This window comes from Ranitomeya variabilis, chromosome 6 (assembly GCF_051348905.1).
Source record: "Ranitomeya variabilis isolate aRanVar5 chromosome 6, aRanVar5.hap1, whole genome shotgun sequence".
In the NCBI taxonomy this organism is placed as follows: Eukaryota; Metazoa; Chordata; class Amphibia; order Anura; family Dendrobatidae; genus Ranitomeya; species Ranitomeya variabilis.
The window spans coordinates 374,940,089-374,960,035 of record NC_135237.1 but is presented as its reverse complement, the minus strand read 5'-3'; positions in this window follow the sequence as shown (position 1 = coordinate 374,960,035).

The window sequence follows — 19,947 nt, the reverse complement described above, 5'->3', positions numbered from 1 at the left end:
GCCTTTGTTAGATGGATGGCAGCCAACGCATTGACTTCAATTAGTGCCAAATCCTCTCAGGCACAGAGCACTGGAGAGCACCCATCTGTCTCTTCACCACCTGCCAAATTACCCAGGCAGTCAGAGAGCCCAGGACAGGAGCCATTTCTACTTCTGTTCTCTGAATCTCTTGGCTTGGAAAGAGGGGGCCAGCCAAGCAGGATTGGAGAAATGGAAGAAGAGGCAGTTTGCAGTGATGCCCAACAGCTTTGTCTCTCTGACTCTGAAGAGACGGGTGGGCCAGTCCCTCCGTTCAGCACACCTCAGTACGCATCTGATGATGAGACTCAGGTGCCACTTTGAGGTGCGTACTGTGCTGCCGGGACTACCCAGGAGATGCAGTTGGTGGAAGAGGGGAGTGTAGATGATGAGGTCCTTGACCCATCACGTCGTGAGGTACAGGAAGGTGGTGGGGGCACCTCTGGGGAAGAGATTCCCCGAACAGCCCAAAGAGGGAGAGGGATGGGGAAGACTGTGGAGCTTGTAGCCTCCACTTTGGCACCTGTTAGGAGCATGCCTCTTCCAAAAGCCAAAATGGGTGCTCCCAAGACTTGCAGTGCCTGGTCCTTTTTTGACACGGTTGCAGATCACATTTGCATTGTCAAATGCAAGGTGTGTCATCAGAAAGTCAAAAGAGGGAGAAATGTCAGCAACCTCAATACCACAAATATGTGGAAAAATGTGCGGACCAGGCACTCGGTGGAGTTACAAAAACACACTGAAGACCTAGGCCAACCTACAGCGGCACCTACCACCTCTTCAGCTCGTGTTGTTGCCTCTTCCTCCAGCTCCCACACAGCTGGTTTGGCTTCCTCGCAGGATCGCCATGGAAGAACCTCTGGCAGTGCTGTCCACAGACCCAGTGTAATTCCACCCACAGCACCACACTTCCAGTCATCCTCACACTCCCAGCCCAGTCTACAGTCATTGGTAGCACAGGCATGGGAGAAAAGGCGGCCATTCTCAGCAAACCACCTCCGTGCACAGGCTCTGAATGCAGGCTGTTGTGAATTCCATTTCTCGGACTCCCTCCAGTGGTCATGAATGGTACTTTGGTTAGTTCTGCTCTTGGACTCCCTCTGGTGGCTTTGAGCGGAACTGCTGGTCTCTGAGGTTTGCTTTCTCAGCTGCCCTCGTTTATGGTTATGCTTGCTTCCCTATTTAACTCTACTCAGATCGTTACTTCATGCCAGCTGTCAATGTTTCAGTATTGGTTCAGATCTCTCTTGGACTTCTCTGAGGACCTGTCTACTCCAGCAGAAGCTAAGTCCCTGCTAGTTCATTTGTTGTTACTGCTGCCTGAATATATTTCTTAGTACTGCTAAATTCTAGTCCAGCTTGCTATCATGATATTTCCTTGCTAGCTGGAAGCTCTGGGGGTGCAGTGTTGCACCTCCACACCGTGAGTCAATGTGGGGGTCTTTTTTCATACTCTGCGTGGTTTTTGTAGTTTTTTGTGCTGACCGCATAGTTTCCTTTTCTTTCCTCTGACTATTTAGTGAAGTCTGGCCTCCTTTGCTAAAACCTGTTTCATTCCTGTGTTTGTGACTTCCCTCTTAACTCACAGTCAATATATGTGGGGGGCTGCCTTTACCTTTGGGAAATTTCTCTGAGGCAAGGTTAGGCTTCTATTTCTATCTTTAGAGGTAGTTAGCTCTTAGGCTGTGAAGAGGCGTCTAGGGAGAGTTAGGCACGCTCCACGGCTATTTCTAGTGTGTGTGATAGGAGTAGGGTTGCGGTCAGCAGAGTTCCCACTTTCCCAGAGCTTGTTCCGATTACTAGTTTACTCATCAGGTCATTCTGGGTGCTCCTAACCACCAGGTCCATAACAGCAGGCATTGCAAAACTACTGTCCCTTGAAATGCTGTCATTCAGGCTGGTGGAGACTGACAGCTTCCGTAACTTGATGGCATTGGCAGTCCCACAATACAATGTGCCCAGCTGCTTTTATTTCAGCAGGCCAGTCTGTCCCTGCCCTGCACAAGCATGTCTTGTCCACCTCACCACTGATGCGTGGACCAGTCACCATGGACAGGGGCGATACCTTTCCCTCACTGCCCATTGGGTTAATGTTGTTGAGCCGGGTAAAGATCGTCCTGCACTGCGCATGCCCATGGATCCCAGGCCCACAGTGTGATTACATTATATGACACTGCGAGGTGGGATCTCGGGCAGCGCTGCCGCACTGGCACAGCCCGCCTGACATCAAATGATGTCAGAAGACGGGCAGCGCTAACTGTGCATGGCCAAGTTTGAACGTAACAGTGCAGGCTCGGTGACAGATTCAAATATCGCTGAGGACGTGGCGCACGCCGCCAAGGGGGTAGGAATAACGGCTGTGCTGCGTCCCATCACGAAGGAAAGTCCCACCTCCAGGACAATTTCACGGTATCAGGGGACACATTTTATAAGTGTTTAGCTCTGCGTTTGCAAGGAGCATAATTAAAAGAGCCACCTTTTCCTTTTGCAGCATTAGTGCTGCACAAGGTGGCTCATTCAGCTACAAATGCCTGTAGGGAGGTTAAAGGTTCCCTTTCAACTTGCTCCAATAAGGCCTCAGCCTACACTCTGCTCCTCCTGCTTTCCCTGGGCTTCAACACCGCCAGTTGCCGCCCGGAAGTGCTGTCTTCACAGTTTACAGTTGCTCCTCTGTTTTTGGGGTTCAGTAACGCCAGCTGCTTTCCTGCTGTGTTGCGGCAATAACTCTAGCCTGCTCCTCCTGCTATCCCTGGGCTTCAACACCGCCAGTTGCTGCCTGGAAGTGCTGTCTGCACAGCTAACAGTTGCTCCTCTGTTTTTGGGGTTCAGTAATGCCAGCTGCTCCCCTGCTGTGTTGCGGCAATAACTCTAGCCTGCTCCTCCTGCTATCCCTGGGTTTCAACACCACCAGTTGTTGCCCAGAAGTGCTGTCTGCACAGTTAACAGTTGCTCCTCTGTTTTTGGGGATCAGTAACGCCAGCTGCTCCCCTGCTGTGTTGCGGCAATAACTCTAGCCTGCTCCGTCTGCTTTCCCTGGCGTTCAACACCGCCAGTTGCTGCCCAGAAGTGCTGTCTGCACAGTTAACAGTTCCTCCTCTGTTTTTGGGGTTCAGTAACGCCAGCTGCTCCCCTGCTGTGTTGCGGCAATAACTCTAGCCTGCTCCTCCTGCTATCCCTGGGCTTCAACACCTCCAGTTGTTGCCCGGAAGTGCTGTCTGCACAGTTTACAGTTGCTTCTCTGTTTTTGGGGTTCAGTAACGCCAGCTGCTCCCCTGCTGTGTTGCGGCAATAACTCTAGCCTTCTCCTCCTGCTATCCCTGGGCTTCAACACCACCAGTTGTTGCCTGGAAGTGCTGTTTGCACAGCTAACAGTTGCTCCGCTGTTTTGGGGGTTTAGTAATGCCAGCTGCTCCCCTGCTGTGTTGCCGCAATAACGCTAGCCTGCTCCTCCTGCTATCCCTGGACTTCAACACTGCCAGTTGTTGCCCGGAAGTGCTGTCTGCACAGTTAACAGTTGCTCCTCTGTTTTTGGGGTTCAGTAACACCAGCTGATCCCCTGCTGTGTAGTCAGCAATGTGTCCTGCGACACCACGCTGACACCACAACTGAAATTTAAGGGAACCTGTCCCCCCCGGCGTTTGTTACTGAAAGAGCCACCTTGTGCAGCAGTAATGCTGCACAAGGAAAAGGTAGCTCTTTTAGTTTTGCTCCTTGCACACACTGAACTTAACACTTATAAAATGTGTCCTCTGGAGGAGGTGGGACTTTCCTTCATAATGAAACGCAGTACAGCTGTCATCCCTAGCCCCTTGGCGCCGTGCGCCACCTCCTTAGCGTTGTTTGAATCTGTCCCATAACCTGTGCTGTTATGTTCAACCTTGGTCATGTGCTGTTTGTGCTGCCAGTCTTCTGACATCATTTGGTGTCTAGCGGACTGGGCCTGTGCGGCCGCGCTGCCCGAGATCCCGCCTCACAGTCTCTTCTGATTTAATCATACTGCGGGCCTGGGATCCATGGGCATGCGCAGTGCATATCTTCACCTCAGGCTCTCACTCATCTCCCTCCGCCTTCTTCAGACTAAGTGCCATCAGCTGATCCCTAATAGCATGCCATGGCCGTGACGCCGCACAGTCTGAAGAAGCCGAAAGGAGGTGAGTGAGAGGCAAAGATATGCACTGCGCATGCCCATGGATCCCAGGCCCGTAGAGTGATTACATTAGACGACACTGCGAGGTGGGATCTCAGGCAGCGCGGCTGCTTCGGACCAGCCTGCCTGACACCAAATGATGTCAGAAGACGGGCAGCGCTAACTGCATGGCCAAGTTTGAACATAACAGCGCAGGCTCGGTGACAGATTCAAACAACGCTGAGGAGGCGGCGCACGCCTCCAAGGGGGTAGGAATAACGGCTGTGCTGCGTCCCATCACGAAGGAAAGTCCCACCTCCGGGACGATTTCACGGTATCAAGGGACACATTTTATAAGTGTTTAGTTCTGCGTTTGCAAGGAGCATAATTAAAAGAGCCACCTTTTCCTTTTGCAGCATTAGTGCTGCACAAGTTGGCTCAATCAGCTACAAATGCCTGCGGGGGGTTAAAGGTTCCCTTTCAACTTGCTCCAATTAGGCCTCAGCCTACACTCTGCTCCTCCTGCTTTTCCTGAGCTTCAACATCGCCAGTTGCTCCCGGAAGTGCTGTTTGCACAGAGAAAAACACTTGCTCCTGTGTTAGTGGGGTTCAGTAACGTCAGCTGCTCCCCTGCTTTGTATCCGGCAATGTGTCCAGCAACCGCCACGTGGACACTCCATCAGATATAAAACTGCCTCGAGTGCAGGCTTTGGCCTACACTCTGCTCCTCCTGCTGACCCTGGGTTCCAACACCGCCAGTTGGTGCTCGGAAGTGCTGTTTGCACAGAGAAAAACACTTGCTCCTGTGTTAGTGGGGTTCAGTAATGTCAGCTGATCCCCTGCTGTGTATCCGGCAATGTGTCCTGTGCTGTATTTTTACAAGGTGGCTCATTTAGTTATTCTCCTTGCACACGTCGAACTAAACACATATAAAATGTGTCCCCTGATACCGTTAAACCATCCCTGAGGTGTGACTTTCCTTTGTAAAGACACGCAGCAAGCCCCTTTGCGCCGTGCGCCGCCTCCTCAGCGTTGTTTGAATCTGCCCTGGAGCCTGCACTGTTATGTTCAACCTTGGCCATAAGCAGTTAGCGCTGCCCGTCTTCTGACATCATTGGTTGTCAGGCTGGCTGTGCCTGTGTGGCCACCCTGCCCGAGATAACGCCCAACAGTGTCTTATTTATTCTCACAGCGGGGGTGTGATTCATGGGCATGCCCAGTGCATATCTTCACCTCTCACTCATCTCCTTCTGCCTTCTTCAGACTGTGCGGCTTCACGGCCGTGGCATGCGATAAGGGATCAGCTGACGCCGCACAGTCTGGAGCAGGTGTAAGGACATGACTGAGAGGCTAACATATTTACTGTGAAAGGCCCTGAATCCCAGCCCCGCAGTGTGAATAAATCAGAAGACACTGCGGGGCTGGGATTCATGGGCAGCGCGACCGCACCGGCTGACATCAAATGATCTCAGAAGATGGGCAGCGCTAACAGTGCATGCCCAAGGGATAACACAACAGCGCAGACTCCGGTACACCAAAAAACAACGCTCAGGAGGCTGCGCCCAGCACCAAGGGGGTATTTTTGACAGCTGTGCTGCAGCTCATTAAGAAGGAAAGTCCCGCCTCCGAGACGGTTTCACGCTATAAGGGGCAAAATTTTCTAAGTGTTTAATCCAGCGTGTGCAAGGAACATAATTAAAAGAGCCACCTTTTCCTTGTGCAGCATTACTGCTGCACAAGGTGGCTCTTCTAGTTAGTAACGCCTGGGGGGGGTTAAAAGTTCCCTTTCAATTTGCTCCAATTAGGCTTCGGACTACACTCTGTTCCCCCTGCAGACCCTGGGCTCCAACACCTCCAGTTGGTGCCCGGAAGTGCTGACTGCACAGAGAAAAACACTTGCCACTCTGTCAGTGGGGTTTAGTAATGCCAGCTGTTCCCCTGCTGTGTAGCCGGCAATGTGTCCTGCGACCGCCACACAGACACAACAACAGATATTAAACTGCCTCGAGTACAGGCTTCAGCCTACACTCTGCTCCTCCTCCTGACCCTGGGCTCCAACACCGCTAGTTGCTGCTCGGAAGTGCTGTTTGCACAGTCAACACTAGCTGCCGTGTTATTGGGTTTCAGTAACGTCAGCTGATCCCCAGCTGTGTATCCGGCAATGTGTTCTGTGACCGCCATGCTGACACCCCAACAGATGTTAAACTTCCTCGAGTGCAGGCTTCGGCCTACACTCTGCTCCCCCTGCTGACCCTGGGCTCCAACACTGCCAGTTGGTGCCCGGAAGTGCTGGCTGCACAGAGAAAAACACTCGCCACTGTGTCAGTGGGGTTCAGTAACGCCAGCTGTTCCCCTGCTGTGTAGCCGGCAATGTGTCCTGCGACCGCCACGCAGACACAACAACATATATTAAACTGCCATGAGTGCAGGCTTCGGCCTACACTCTGCTCTCCCTGCTGACCCTGGGCTCCAACACCGCTAGCTGGGGCTGTAGGAAGACAATCTTGAATCGGTCCCCCTGGTTCCAGTACCGTCAGCTGGTCCCGGGCAGAGCCTTTGGCTTAGGTGCCTCCTTCTGGGTAATCCGAGTTCCACCAACGTCATGTGGTCCTCGGTAGTGCTTTCTGGCATGGGTACCTCCTGCTTAGTAACTGGATAGCTGGCCACTTCTGGATAGCAGCCACTGCGCTAGCAGTCTCGCCATAGATCTCTTCCAGGAACTTCACTATCTCCTTCAGGGTACTGCGGGTGAGTTCTGGTTGTAAGCAGATGCTTCTCCCTCTAGGGCAGTTAACGCAATGTCCACTTCAAGGTCTGGGCTGATGTTATAAATCTTCAGGGTGCTTTGCAGCCGGGACACCCAGTCAGACAGTGGCATATTCTTGCCATCAAACTTTGGTAGCACACTAAATATGGTGCCCGTAGGGAGTGTTCTTGCAGGGGTTCCACCAATGCCCACAGCATTTCCATTAACATTAGCATTCCCGCCATTGCTGTCTGCTGCCTCCATCTTGGTGACTGTACCCTGCTCGCAGCGCCACTTGAAGCGATGGCCGGGGGACCACCATGGTGCAGGAAGACTACTGTACACAAGATGAGGTGCAAACAACAAATGGTAGATTTATTGGAAGGCAAGGAATGAAGTGGATGAGGAAGATGCAAACAGGGGTATACAATGGCAAAAGACAATTTACAAGAGTAATAAACTTTATCTTTTCCATAAAATAGCACGGTGCTCTAGCTATTACAGACTTAAAATATGTCTAACAAGCAAATTTAAACAATAAACAAGTGATGATGCTACTCTAAGTATAACCTCCCTGGCCTTTACTAAGCAGGCCACATGGCTCCCGTGTACTGAATATTGAAGCCTACCCTAGGCCCTAACAGGTGCACCAAACAGGAACAAATTCATGGTGATGTTGAAGAATCAGCTCCAGTCCCAGAGGGGCCCCCAGCAGTCTAATATGGTGGTGCGCACGGCTTCCTGTCAGCTCTGTGAAACGTGGTCTTCTCCTTGCTTCTGGATCCTAGGGATGCTCCTGGAAACTGTAAATCCCTTTCTCTGTATCTTCGTGGCTCTCTTGCAGCTATATCAGGACACAGATCTCTCTTTCAGCTATCAGCACAAAAAGTCCTCTCTGCAGCAGCCTCAGCTCACACACGCTGCTCCAGCTCCACACCTGCACTCTGCACAGACTAGTTAATTACAAAGATTATTGCAGGGGAGAAGCAGAACATTCCATCATGCCAGACAAGGGGGTGCAGCCTCTTAAAGTGACAGCGTGTTCCTTACTGTCCATAACAGCACCACCCTCTTACACAGTCATACCCCATATGATATAAAAAACTACAGTTGGTAACACAAACGGCTCCCAAAAAAGGATCTTTTGGAATGCAGATTTTACTTAGTTTGCAAGCGTCATTAGCAGAGCCTCCAAGGTACCAGGACAGCTGGAAAACACCCAAATTGAACCTCTTTTTGAAAACTCATGAAAATTAATGAATTCTGTGATTATTTGGGCCCCACAAATGTTTTTTTTTTTTAAAAAGCAAAAGAAGATGCTGTAGAGTGAAAATGTAGTGTTGATAAATTGGTCACCTTGTTCTTTTGGATACACACACCCCATCAGTTAATAAATGGGCTTTCTACGCTATACCATTGCCACACATGTGAACTAGAGAGGAAAATAATAGAGGGAAAAAATACCTTCCTTGCCACTCACCTGTCTTGTCACCACCCCACTCCATTTAGTATTTTGTGCAGAGGACCGAATGTAGGTCTGCGGCGACGATCAGCATGGATGGCAAAACGTTCCACACACGTGTACATGGAGAACACACATTGATGTCCTCTGTGTTACACTCATCAGCACCAGGAAAGAAGAGCTAAAGTAAGCGCTGTTCCCTGGTGGCAGGTGCTGAAGACGGCTCTCATCATTCTCCCCTGCTCTGCCAGCGATCGGCACGAGCAGAGGAGAATAATGAGAGTTATATTAAAGTCTGAATGATGACAGCAGGTGGGGGCTTTTGGGACTATTACTCGCATCATCCGACACCGGCTGCCACTAGGGTTGAGCGACCTTTACTTTTATAGGATCGGGTCGGGTTTCATGAAACCCGACTTTTTCAAAAGTCGGGTCGAGTGAAATCGGCCGATCCTATAAAAAAGTCGGGGTCGGGGTAGGCCGAAACTCGAAACCCAATGCAGTGCATTGGGTTTCCAATGGTTCCCAGGGTCTGAAGGAGCGGAAACTCTCCTTCAGGCCCTGGGATCCATATTTAAGTGTAAAATAAAGAATTAAAATAAAAAATATCGCCATACTCACCCTCTGCCGGGCCGTGGTACTAACCGGGAACCTTCCTTCCTTAGAATCAGCCTTCCATGACCTTGCGGTGACGTCACGGTGACGTCACGGCTTGTGATTGGTCCGTGGCCGCTCATGTGACCGCTCATGCGAGCGGTCACATGGGCGGCCGCGGACCAATCACAAGCCGCGACGTCACCGTGACGTCACCGAAGGTCCTAGAAGGGCTGATTCTTAGGAAGGAAGGCTGCCGGAAAGAAGCAGGGCATGTCCGAGAATGAGTATATACCTAATAGGAATATACTCACCCTCGGCTTCTTTCCGGCAGCCTTCCTTCCTAAGAATCAGCCCTTCTAGGACCTTCGGTGACGTCACGGTGACGTCGCGGCTTGTGATTGGTCCGCTCGCATGAGCGGTCACATGGGCGGCCGCGGACCAATCACAAGCCGCGACGTCACCGTGACGTCACCGCAAGGTCATGGAAGGCTGATTCTAAGGAAGGAAGGTTCCCGCTTAGTACCAGGGCGCATCAGAGGGTGAGTATGGCGATATTTTTTATTTTAATTCTTTATTTTACACTTAAATCTGAATTCCGATACCAATTCCCGATATCTTAAACATATCGGGAATCGGTATCGGAATTCCGATTCCAGATTCAGAAGATCGCCGACTTCATGGCCGACCCCACACAGGGGTCGGGTCGGGTTTCATGAAACCCGACTTTGCCAAAAGTCGGCGACTTCTGAAAATTGCCGACCCGTTTCGCTCAACCCTAGCTGCCACTAATAACAGTTACAGCAGGAGCAGATGATCAGGGTATTCCTCAGCCGCCACCTGTGATATAACAAAATAAATGAATGAAAAACCCGGCGTACATTTTCCCCTATTTTCTTGAACCAACCAGGCAAAACTCACAGCTGAGGGCTGCAACCCTCAGCTGTCAGTTTCAGCAAGGTTGGTTATCAAGAATAAACGGGTCCCTACACTGTTTTCTTAATTATTTAAGTTAGTAATTTAAAGAAAACGGTCCCCCACATTTTTGACAACCAGCCTAAAACTCACAGCTATGGGGCTGGTATTCTTAGGCTTGTAAGGGGCCATTGATATAGGCCCCCAGCCTAAAAACAGCTGCCCAGATAAGGAACAACTATTAGATGTGCCAATTCTGACACTTTGCCTGGCTCTTCCCACTTGCCCTCCTAATTCCATCAAAGCCCTCAATCTCCTGTAATAAAAATAAAATAAAAAAACAACAATATACGATACCTGTCTGTCGTTCTGTCCCATGCTGTAATCCATGTCTGGGGGATATCCAGTTTTCAACCTGGATGGTGCCAAGATACGACAGTCCAGGCTAAGCACTGGGAAATGAGATGCTGCGAGCGCAGCCTCAGTGACATCACTGAGGCTGCGTTCCCAGCTGGCCTGAACTGTGGTGACCTCAGGACTGTAGCAAAAAGTCAGTGATGAAGTCACCACAGTTCAAGGTCAGTGCCTTCACAGCAGATCACCATGAGAATTTTTGTCGGTGTTCTGCTGTGAAGACAATGACCTTGAACTGCGGTGACCTCATCACCGTCATTTTAATACGGTCCTGAGGTCAACGCAGTTCAGGCCGGCTGGGAACGCAGCCTCAGTGATGTCTCAATGAGAGCGTCTTCAGCACCTGCTGTCGGGGAACAGCGCTAGCTGCAGTGCTTCTGCCCCGGCAGCTGTCCGAGTGCTACTGATGTGGCACACGGGTGGCACAAGATTTCCATGTGTGTGCTGCAAGTATTACACACACGGACACAGATATCTCAGGTACCAATTTTTCTGGTACTGGAAATAAACAGACATGTGAAACCGACCTATCTGTGTATTTACAGACAAAAACTGAAGGCAGCACACCAGTTTAGGGTTTAAATATGTGGCTATTTAATTGCCCCAAATGGCAACATTTTGGCTCAGGATTGTGAGCCTTTCTCAAGCAACAAACAAGTGGTGGTAAGTGGCGGTGTTCACCTTTTATACAGTAGGTGTATACATTTACATATTTGATATGTGAGTTATAAAGCAAGGAACATCTCATAAAACATTTGATGTTCAATTGATTGTGGTAATATATAGTAAATATAATATTCAATGTGCATATAAAGTGCAAATAGTGCATTCAATAGTGCTTACAGAGTGCATACAATAGTAGGAACATCGCTTCCAAAGGCAGAAAAAACTGCACAGACATGTTGTGCCAGATCTGCAGCTCAGAGCTCAGAGCAAGCAAAATATCCGGAATCTCATATATCAATGTACCAAAATACATTCAAAGTCATACATTTGCGTAATTTGTCCACTCTAAAGCAGCTACAAACATTTTATAAATTTAGATGAAATATAAGAGATGATTCCTCCTAATGCAGGACAATGCCAGACCTCATGTGGCTGGAGTGTGTCAGCAGTTCCTGCAACATGAAGGCATTGAAGCTATGGACTGGCTCGTCCATTCCCAAGACCTGAGTCTGATTGAACACATCTGGGACCAGTAGCGTAGCTACCAGGGAGGCAGAGGGTGCGGTGCTCAGAGGGGGCCCACCCGGAGCTACGCTACTGTAACTGTATCGGCATGCTATGCTGACAGGGGGCATGATGAGTCACTGCCCAGCGCCCGCTGTCAGGAGAGAAATGGGAGCTCAGAGCAGCGCAAGAACCAGGAAGAAGAGAGGTGAGTATTTATTTATTTTTAAGGGGTGCTGCCTTATAGTACAGAATCTGCCAATGGGGGGTCTGCCTAATACTACAGGGTCTGCCTATGGGGTGGTCTACCTAATACTACAGGGTCTGCCTATGGGGGGTCTGCCTAATTCTACAGGGTCTGCCTGGGGGTCTGCCTTATACTACAGGGTCTGCCTATGGGGGGGATCTGCCTAATACTACAGGGTCTGCCTATGGGGGCATCTGCCTTATGCTACAGGGTCTGCCTTATACTACAGGGTCTGCCTTTGGGGGGTCTGCATTATGCTACAGGGTCTGCCTGGGGGGGTGCTGTCTTATACTACAGGGTCTGCCTATAGGGGTGCTGTCTTATACTACAGGGTCTGCCTATAGGGGTGCTGCTTTATACTACAGGGTCTGCCTGTGCATGCTAAATTATACTACAGGGTCTGCATTTGGGGTACTGCCTTGTACTACAGAGTCTGCCTATGGGTGCTGCCTTGTGCTATAGAGTCTGCCTATGGTGGTGCATTATACAATATAAAGTAGGTCTATGGGGAGTACATTATACTATATTGAGGACTATCTGGTGCAATATACTATATGGAGGCTATCTAGAGGAGCATTATACAGTGTGGGATTACAGTACTGGAGCCATCAGTTTGGAGGCTACTAAGGGGTCAGTATACTGTGTATAAGAGAGCATCATGCTGTGTATAGTGGAGCTGTACAGAAGGCAGACTCGGGACTAGGGTTGAGCGAAACGGGTCGTTCATTTTCAAAAGTCGCCGACTTTTGGCAAAGTCGGCGTCTCATGAAACCGAGCCGATCCCAGCGTTGCATCGGCCATGCGGTACGCGACTTTCGCGCCAAAGTCGCGTTTCAATGATGCGAAAAGCGCCATTTCTCAGCCAATGAAGGTGAACGCAGAGTGTGGGCAGCGTGATGACATAGTGCCTGGTCCCCACCATCTTAGAGAAGGGCATTGCAGTGATTGGCTTGCTGTCTGCGGCGTCACAGGGGCTATAAAGGGGCGTTTCCGCCGACCGCCATCTCACTGCTGCTGATCTGAGCTTAGGGAGAGGTTGCTGCTGCTTCATCAGAAGCAGGGAGAGCGTTAGGCAGGGTCCATAAACCACCAAACCGCTTGTGCTGTAGTGATTTTCACTGTCCAACACCACCTTCGGTGTGCAGGGACAGTGGAATCTACATTTTTTAATTTTTTCTCTCAGCGCTGTAGCTCATTGGGCTGCCCTAGAAGGCTCCCTGATAGCTGTATTGCTGTGTGTACGCCACTGTGGAAACCAACTGCTTTTTTCAAAGCACATATCCTCTTGTTCCTTCCTTTCTGCACAGCTATCTTTTTTGTTTGTCCACACTTTTTATTTAATTTGTGCATCAGTCCACTCCTTATTGCTGCCTGCCATACCTGGCTGAGATTACTGCAGGGAGATAGTAATTGTAGGACAGTCCCTGTTTTTTTTTGTTTTTTTTGTTGGAGATTAAGATTGGCATTTCTGCTAGAGTGCCATCCGTGTGTGTGCCATCTCTCACTGAGTGGGCCATAGAAAGCCTATTTATTTTTTTCCATGATTTGGGTTCTAAAATCTACCTGAAAAAAAAACACTACATCAATCAGTGGTAGAAAAATATTGGCCTCAGTCAGGGCTTGTGTGCCACTCCTGACTCCTGTGTGTGCCATCTCTCACTCAGTGGGCCATAGAAAGCCTTTTTTTTTTATTATTATTTGGTTTCTAAAGTCTCCCTGAAAAAAAAAAAAAAAAACAGTGGGAGATTAATATTGCCCTTTCAGCTTGTGTGCCAGTCTTGACTCCTGGGTGTGCCACCTCTCTCTCTCAAATTGTGGGCCATAGAAAGCCTATTTATTTTTTTCCTTGATTTGGGTTCTAAAATCTACCTTAAAAAAAACACTACATCAATCAGTGGTAGAAAAATATTGGCCTCAGTCAGGGCTTGTGTGCCACTCCTAACTCCTGTGTGTGCCATCTCTCACTCAGTGGGCCATAGAAAGCCTATTTATTTTTTTGCTTGATTTGGGTTCTAAAATCTACCTTTAAAAAAATCACTACATCAATCAGTGGGAGAAAAATATTGGCCTCAGTCAGGGCTTGTGTGCCACTCCTGACTCCTGTGTGTGCCATCTCTCACTCAGTTGGCCATAGAAAGCCTATTTATTTTTTTGCTTGATTTGGGTTCTAAAATCTACCTTTAAAAAAATCACTACATCAATCAGTGGGAGAAAAATATTGGCCTCAGTCAGGGCTTGTGTGCCACTCCTGACTCCTGTGTGTGCCATCTCTCACTCAGTGGGCCATAGAAAGCCTATTTATTTTTTTGCTTGATTTGGGTTCTAAAATCTACCTTTAAAAAAATCACTACATCAATCAGTGGGAGAAAAATATTGGCCTCAGTCAGGGCTTGTGTGCCACTCCTGACTCCTGTGTGTGCCATCTCTCACTCAGTGGGCCATAGAAAGCTTATTTATTTATTTTTTTTATTATTTGGTTTCTAAAGTCTCCCTGAAAAAAAAAAAAAAAATAAAAAAACAGTGGGAGATTAATATTGCCCTTTCAGCTTGTGTGCCAGTCTTGACTCCTGGGTGTGCCACCTCTCTCTCTCAAATTGTGGGCCATAGAAAGCCTATTTATTTTTTTCCTTGATTTGGGTTCTAAAATCTACCTTAAAAAAACACTACATCAATCAGTGGTAGAAAAATATTGGCCTCAGTCAGGGCTTGTGTGCCACTCCTGACTCCTGTGTGTGCCATCTCTCACTCAGTGGGCCATAGAAAGCCTATTTATTTTTTTGCTTGATTTGGGTTCTAAAATCTACCTTTAAAAAAATCACTACATCAATCAGTGGGAAAAAAATATTGGCCTCAGTCAGGGCTTGTGTGCCACTCCTGACTCCTGTGTGTGCCATCTCTCACTCAGTTGGCCATAGAAAGCCTATTTATTTTTTTGCTTGATTTGGGTTCTAAAATCTACCTTTAAAAAAATCACTACATCAATCAGTGGGAGAAAAATATTGGCCTCAGTCAGGGCTTGTGTGCCACTCCTGACTCCTGTGTGTGCCATCTCTCACTCAGTGGGCCATAGAAAGCTTATTTATTTATTTTTTTTAATATTTGGTTTCTAAAGTCTCCCTGAAAAAAAATAAAAAAATAAAAAAACAGTGGGAGATTAATATTGCCCTTTCAGCTTGTGTGCCAGTCTTGACTCCTGGGTGTGCCACCTCTCTCTCTCAAATTGTGGGCCATAGAAAGCCTATTTATTTTTTTCCTTGATTTGGGTTCTAAAATCTACCTTTAAAAAAATCACTACATCAATCAGTGGGAGAAAAATATTGGCCTCAGTCAGGGCTTGTGTGCCACTCCTGACTCCTGTGTGTGCCATCTCTCACTCAGTGGGCCATAGAAAGCTTATTTATTTTTTTTTTTAATATTTGGTTTCTAAAGTCTCCCTGAAAAAAAAATAAAAAATAAAAAAACAGTGGGAGATTAATATTGCCCTTTCTGCCTGTGTGCCAGTCTTGACTCCTGTCTGTGCCATCTCTCACTCAGTGGGCACTGGGCCATAGAAAGCGTTTTTGTTTTTTTTATTATTTGGTTTCTAAATTGTCCCTGAAAAAAACATTTTATCTTATTTGGTTTCTAAAGTCTCCCTGAGAAAAAAAAAAAATAGGTGGGAGATTAATATTGACATTTGGGCTTGAGTGACAGTCCTGCGTGTGTGGCATCTCTGTGATTTTGTGCCACAGAAAACAGTGTGTGTAACATTGTGCCTGATTTTCCTTGTGGTCTCAACAACCTGTTAAGGGATATTGAAATCATACTGAAGTTATAGCTCACCGTGTAAGTTGTTTGACAGCAACAAATAAAGTTACTTTGGTTACGTTTTTAAAACAATGAGGAAGTCTGGTGCAAGAGGTCGTGGCCGTGGGCGTTCATTGTCAGCTGGTAATGATGGTAGTGGTAGTGGAGCATCAGGTGGGCGTGGGGATAAAAATATTCCACCTAAGTCTGGAGCTGTGGAGCCAGTTTCGTCGTCTGGCTACACAAGGCCTCGAAAGCTCTCTTTTCTGGGAGTAGGAAAACCGCTTTTAAAGCCGGAGCAGCAACAGCAAGTTTTGGCTTACATTGCAGACTCAGCCTCTAGCTCTTTTGCCTCCTCTTCTGAAACTGGTAAATGTAAAAGCAGCGCGTCGTTTGTGGATGTTCACGGTCAGGGACAAGTCGCTTCCTTGTCCTCTTCAGCAAAAACAACAACAAGAGAGAAGGATGCAGCAGGCGACACAACGGGTTACTCCATGGAGCTCTTTACACATACCGTCCCTGGCTTAGAAAGTGAAACACTTAACAGGCCATGCCCATTACAAGTAGATTCTGACATGGAGTGCACTGATGCACAGCCACAGCCAGAGTACTATGCTGCTCCTTTGACTCAGACCACCACATTGCCCTCTCAGGGTACTGATCCACAATCAGACCCTGATGAGACTATGTTGCCCCGCCACGAACGCTATACCACTGACCGACACGGTGACACAGACGAAGTTGCACACGAGCTCGAAGAGGAGGTAATAGATGACCCAGTTGTTGACCCCGATTGGCAGCCATTGGGGGAACAGAGTGCAGGCGGCAGTAGTTCAGAAGCGGAGGTGGAGGAGGGGCCGCAGCAGGCATCAACATCGCAACAGGTTCCATCTGCCGGGCCCGTATCTGGCCCAAAACGCGTGTCAAAGCCAAAACCTGTTGGAGGACAGCGTGGCCATCTGGTTAAAGCTCAGTCTGCAATCCCTGAAAAGGGATCCGATGCTAGGAAGTGTGCAGTCTGGCATTTTTTTAAACAACATCCAATTGATCAGCGCAAAGTCATCTGTCAAAAATGTTCAACTAGCTTAAGCAGAGGTCAGAATCTGAAAAGTCTCAATACTAGTTGCATGCATAGACACTTAACCACCATGCATTTTCAAGCCTGGACTAACTACCAAAAGTCCCTTAAGGTTGTAGCACCCTCGGCCAATGAAGCTAGTCAGCAACGCAACATCCCTTCCGTCACTGTAAGGCCACCATTTTCCGCACCACCGGCAGTATCTGTGCAGGTTTCTTTGCCAGCCAAAAGCAGTCAGGGTCAGGGAATCACCAGTTTTGTAGGAGGAAATATTGCATCTAGGGCACCGGCGGAAACAATACCGTCTCCAACCGTCTCTCAGTCTGCCATGTCCACCGGCACACCCGCAAGTTCCACGTTCTCCATCTCTCCAGTTCAGCTCACACTACATGAGACTCTGGTTAGGAAAAGGAAGTACTTATCCTCGCATCCACGTACACAGGGTTTTAACACCCACATAGCTAGACTAATCTCGTTAGAGATGATGCCCTACCGGTTAGTTGAAAGCGAAGCTTTCAAAGCCCTGATGGAGTACGCTGAACCACGATACGAGCTACCCAGTCGACACTTTTTTTCAAGAAAAGCCATCCCAGCCCTGCACCAGCATGTTAAACAGCGCATCGTCCATGCACTCAGGCAATCAGTGAGTACAAAGGTGCACCTGACTACAGATGCATGGACCAGTAGGCATGGCCAGGGACGTTATGTGTCCATCACGGCACACTGGGTGAATGTGGTGGATGCAGGGTCCACAGGGGACATCAATTTCGGGACAGTTGTGCCTAGCCCACGGTCTAGGAAACAGTTGGCTGTAGGCGTTCGCACCCCCTCCTCCTCCTCGTCCTCCTGCAGAAGCTACAGCTCTTCCACAGACCGCAGTCGGCCAACCACTCCATCGGCAGATGACACTGTTGCACACCAGTTGTCCCATTATGGGCCAGCTACTGGCAAGCGTCAGCAGGCTGTATTGGCTATGAAGTGTTTGGGCGACAACAGACACACCACGGAAGTTCTGTCCGAGTTCTTGCAACAAGAAATGCAGTCGTGGCTGGGCACAGTAGATCTTGAGGCAGGCAAGGTAGTGAGTGATAACGGAAGGAATTTCATGGCTGCCATCTCCCTTTCCCAACTGAAACACATTCCTTGCCTGGCTCACACCTTAAACCTGGTGGTGCAGTGCTTATTGAAAACTTATCCTGGGTTCTCCGACCTGCTCCTCAAAGTGCGTGGACTTTGCTCACATATCCGACGTTCGCCTGTACACTCCAGCCGTATGCAGACCTATCAGCGGTCTTTGAACCTTCCCCAGCATCGCCTAATCATAGACGTTGCAACAAGGTGGAACTCAACACTGCACATGCTTCAGAGACTGTGCCAACAGAGGCGGGCTGTTATGTTTTTGTGGGAGGATACACATACACGGGCAGGCAGTAGGATGGCAGACATGGAGTTGTCAGGTGTGCAGTGGTCCAAGATACAAGATATGTGTCAAGTCCTTCAGTGTTTTGAGGAATGCACACGGCTGGTTAGTGCAGACAACGCCGTAATAAGCATGAGCATCCCCCTAATGCGTCTGCTGATGCAAAGTTTGACGCACATAAAGGATCAGGCGTCTGCACCAGAGGAAGAGGAAAGCCTTGATGACAGTCAGCCATTGTCTGGTCAGGGCAGTGTACAGGACGAGGTAGCGGGCGAAGAGGAGGTGGAGGACGAGGAGGATGATGGGGATGAGTATATTTTTAATGCGGAAGCTTTCCCGGGGCACTGGAAATTGGTTGCGTGGCAAGGCCGGGTTCTGGTTTTTTGAGGGACACAAGTGACGTAGATTTGCCTGAAACTGCCCCTCAACCAATCACAACCAGAGATTTGACAACTGGAACTTTGGCCCACATGGCGGATTATGCCTTACGTATCCTAAAAAGGGACACACGCATTACGAAAATGATGAACGATGACGATTACTGGTTGGCCTGCCTCCTTGATCCACGCTATAAAGGCAAATTGCAAAATATAATGCCACATGAGAACTTGGAACTAATATTAGCAACCAAACAATCAACTCTTGTTGACCGTTTGCTTCAGGCATTCCCAGCACACAGCGCACGTGATCGTTCTCACACGAGCTCCAGGGGGCAGCAGACTAGGAGTGTTAGGGGTGCACACATCAGAAGTGGCGTTGGACAGAGGGGTTGTGGAGTGATTTTGCTATGACCGCAGACAGGACAGGTACTGCTGCATCAATTGAAAGTGACAGGAGACAACATTTGTCCAGTATGGTTACTAACTATTTTTCATCCCTTATCGATGTTCTCCCTCAACCGTCATTCCCATTTGATTACTGGGCATCAAAATTAGACACCTGGCCAGAATTGGCAGAATATGCATTGCAGGAGCTTGCTTGCCCAGCAGCAAGTGTCCTATCAGAAAGAGGATTCAGTGCTGCAGGTTCAATATTAAGCGAAAAAAGGACTCGTCTGGCTACCCAAAATGTTGACGATCTAACATTCATTAAAATGAACCACAACTGGATTTCAAAATCTTTTGCCCCACCTTGCCCGGCCGACACCTAGCTTTCCTATGAAAAGCTCTTGCCTGTGAATTACTTTTCTAATGTCTAATTTGCTGCAGCTGATTGTCCAGCATACGACATGTTTACACCTCCATAAATGGCCAAACTCACCACACGGGGCCGTGGTATCGCGACTTGGCGCAAGCACCCGTGAGACTGCTGTTTGTCTGAAGAGGTGGGTGTGCTCGCTTTTGGTTGACGGCATTGCTACTGGGTCCCTCATAGTACAATGTAGTGTCTCTGGCGGTGGTGGTGCGCACCCAACGTCAGACACACCGTTGTAACATGAGGGGCCCTGGGGCGGTCCCGCCGGCCACAAGAAAGTTCCCCCCTCCCCCAGCTCAAACTGTGCTCTACCACGTGCAAAATTATGTCGCACAGCTCCACCAATGTTTAGTCTATTCGCTGACATCATTCAATGTCTGGCACTGACAATACAAATTTGTAGACATCTATGATGCTACTTAAAGTAGTCTGTGTCGGTGTCCTATATTGGCACCATTAAATAGTTACTGCCAAATTACTATGTCAGAAACTCAGCAGATGAGCCCACCCCTGTACCTAAGTATGCCACCTTTTTTTGTTTTTTTTTTTGGGGTTGTTTTGCGAGACATTAACATCTATTTATATTTTGGGAGTACTGGGACAGACACTCCTTGCAATACTCCTCCACTGACCACAATGCTGCCTGCCTGTGTATCCATGTAACTGATGTAAAACTGCCTTGAGCCTATGTTTTGTTATTTTAGGCCTTTGATAGCCTGTCTGCGGTCCCTACTTGCAATACTCCTCCACTGACCACCAAGCTGCCTGTGTATCCAT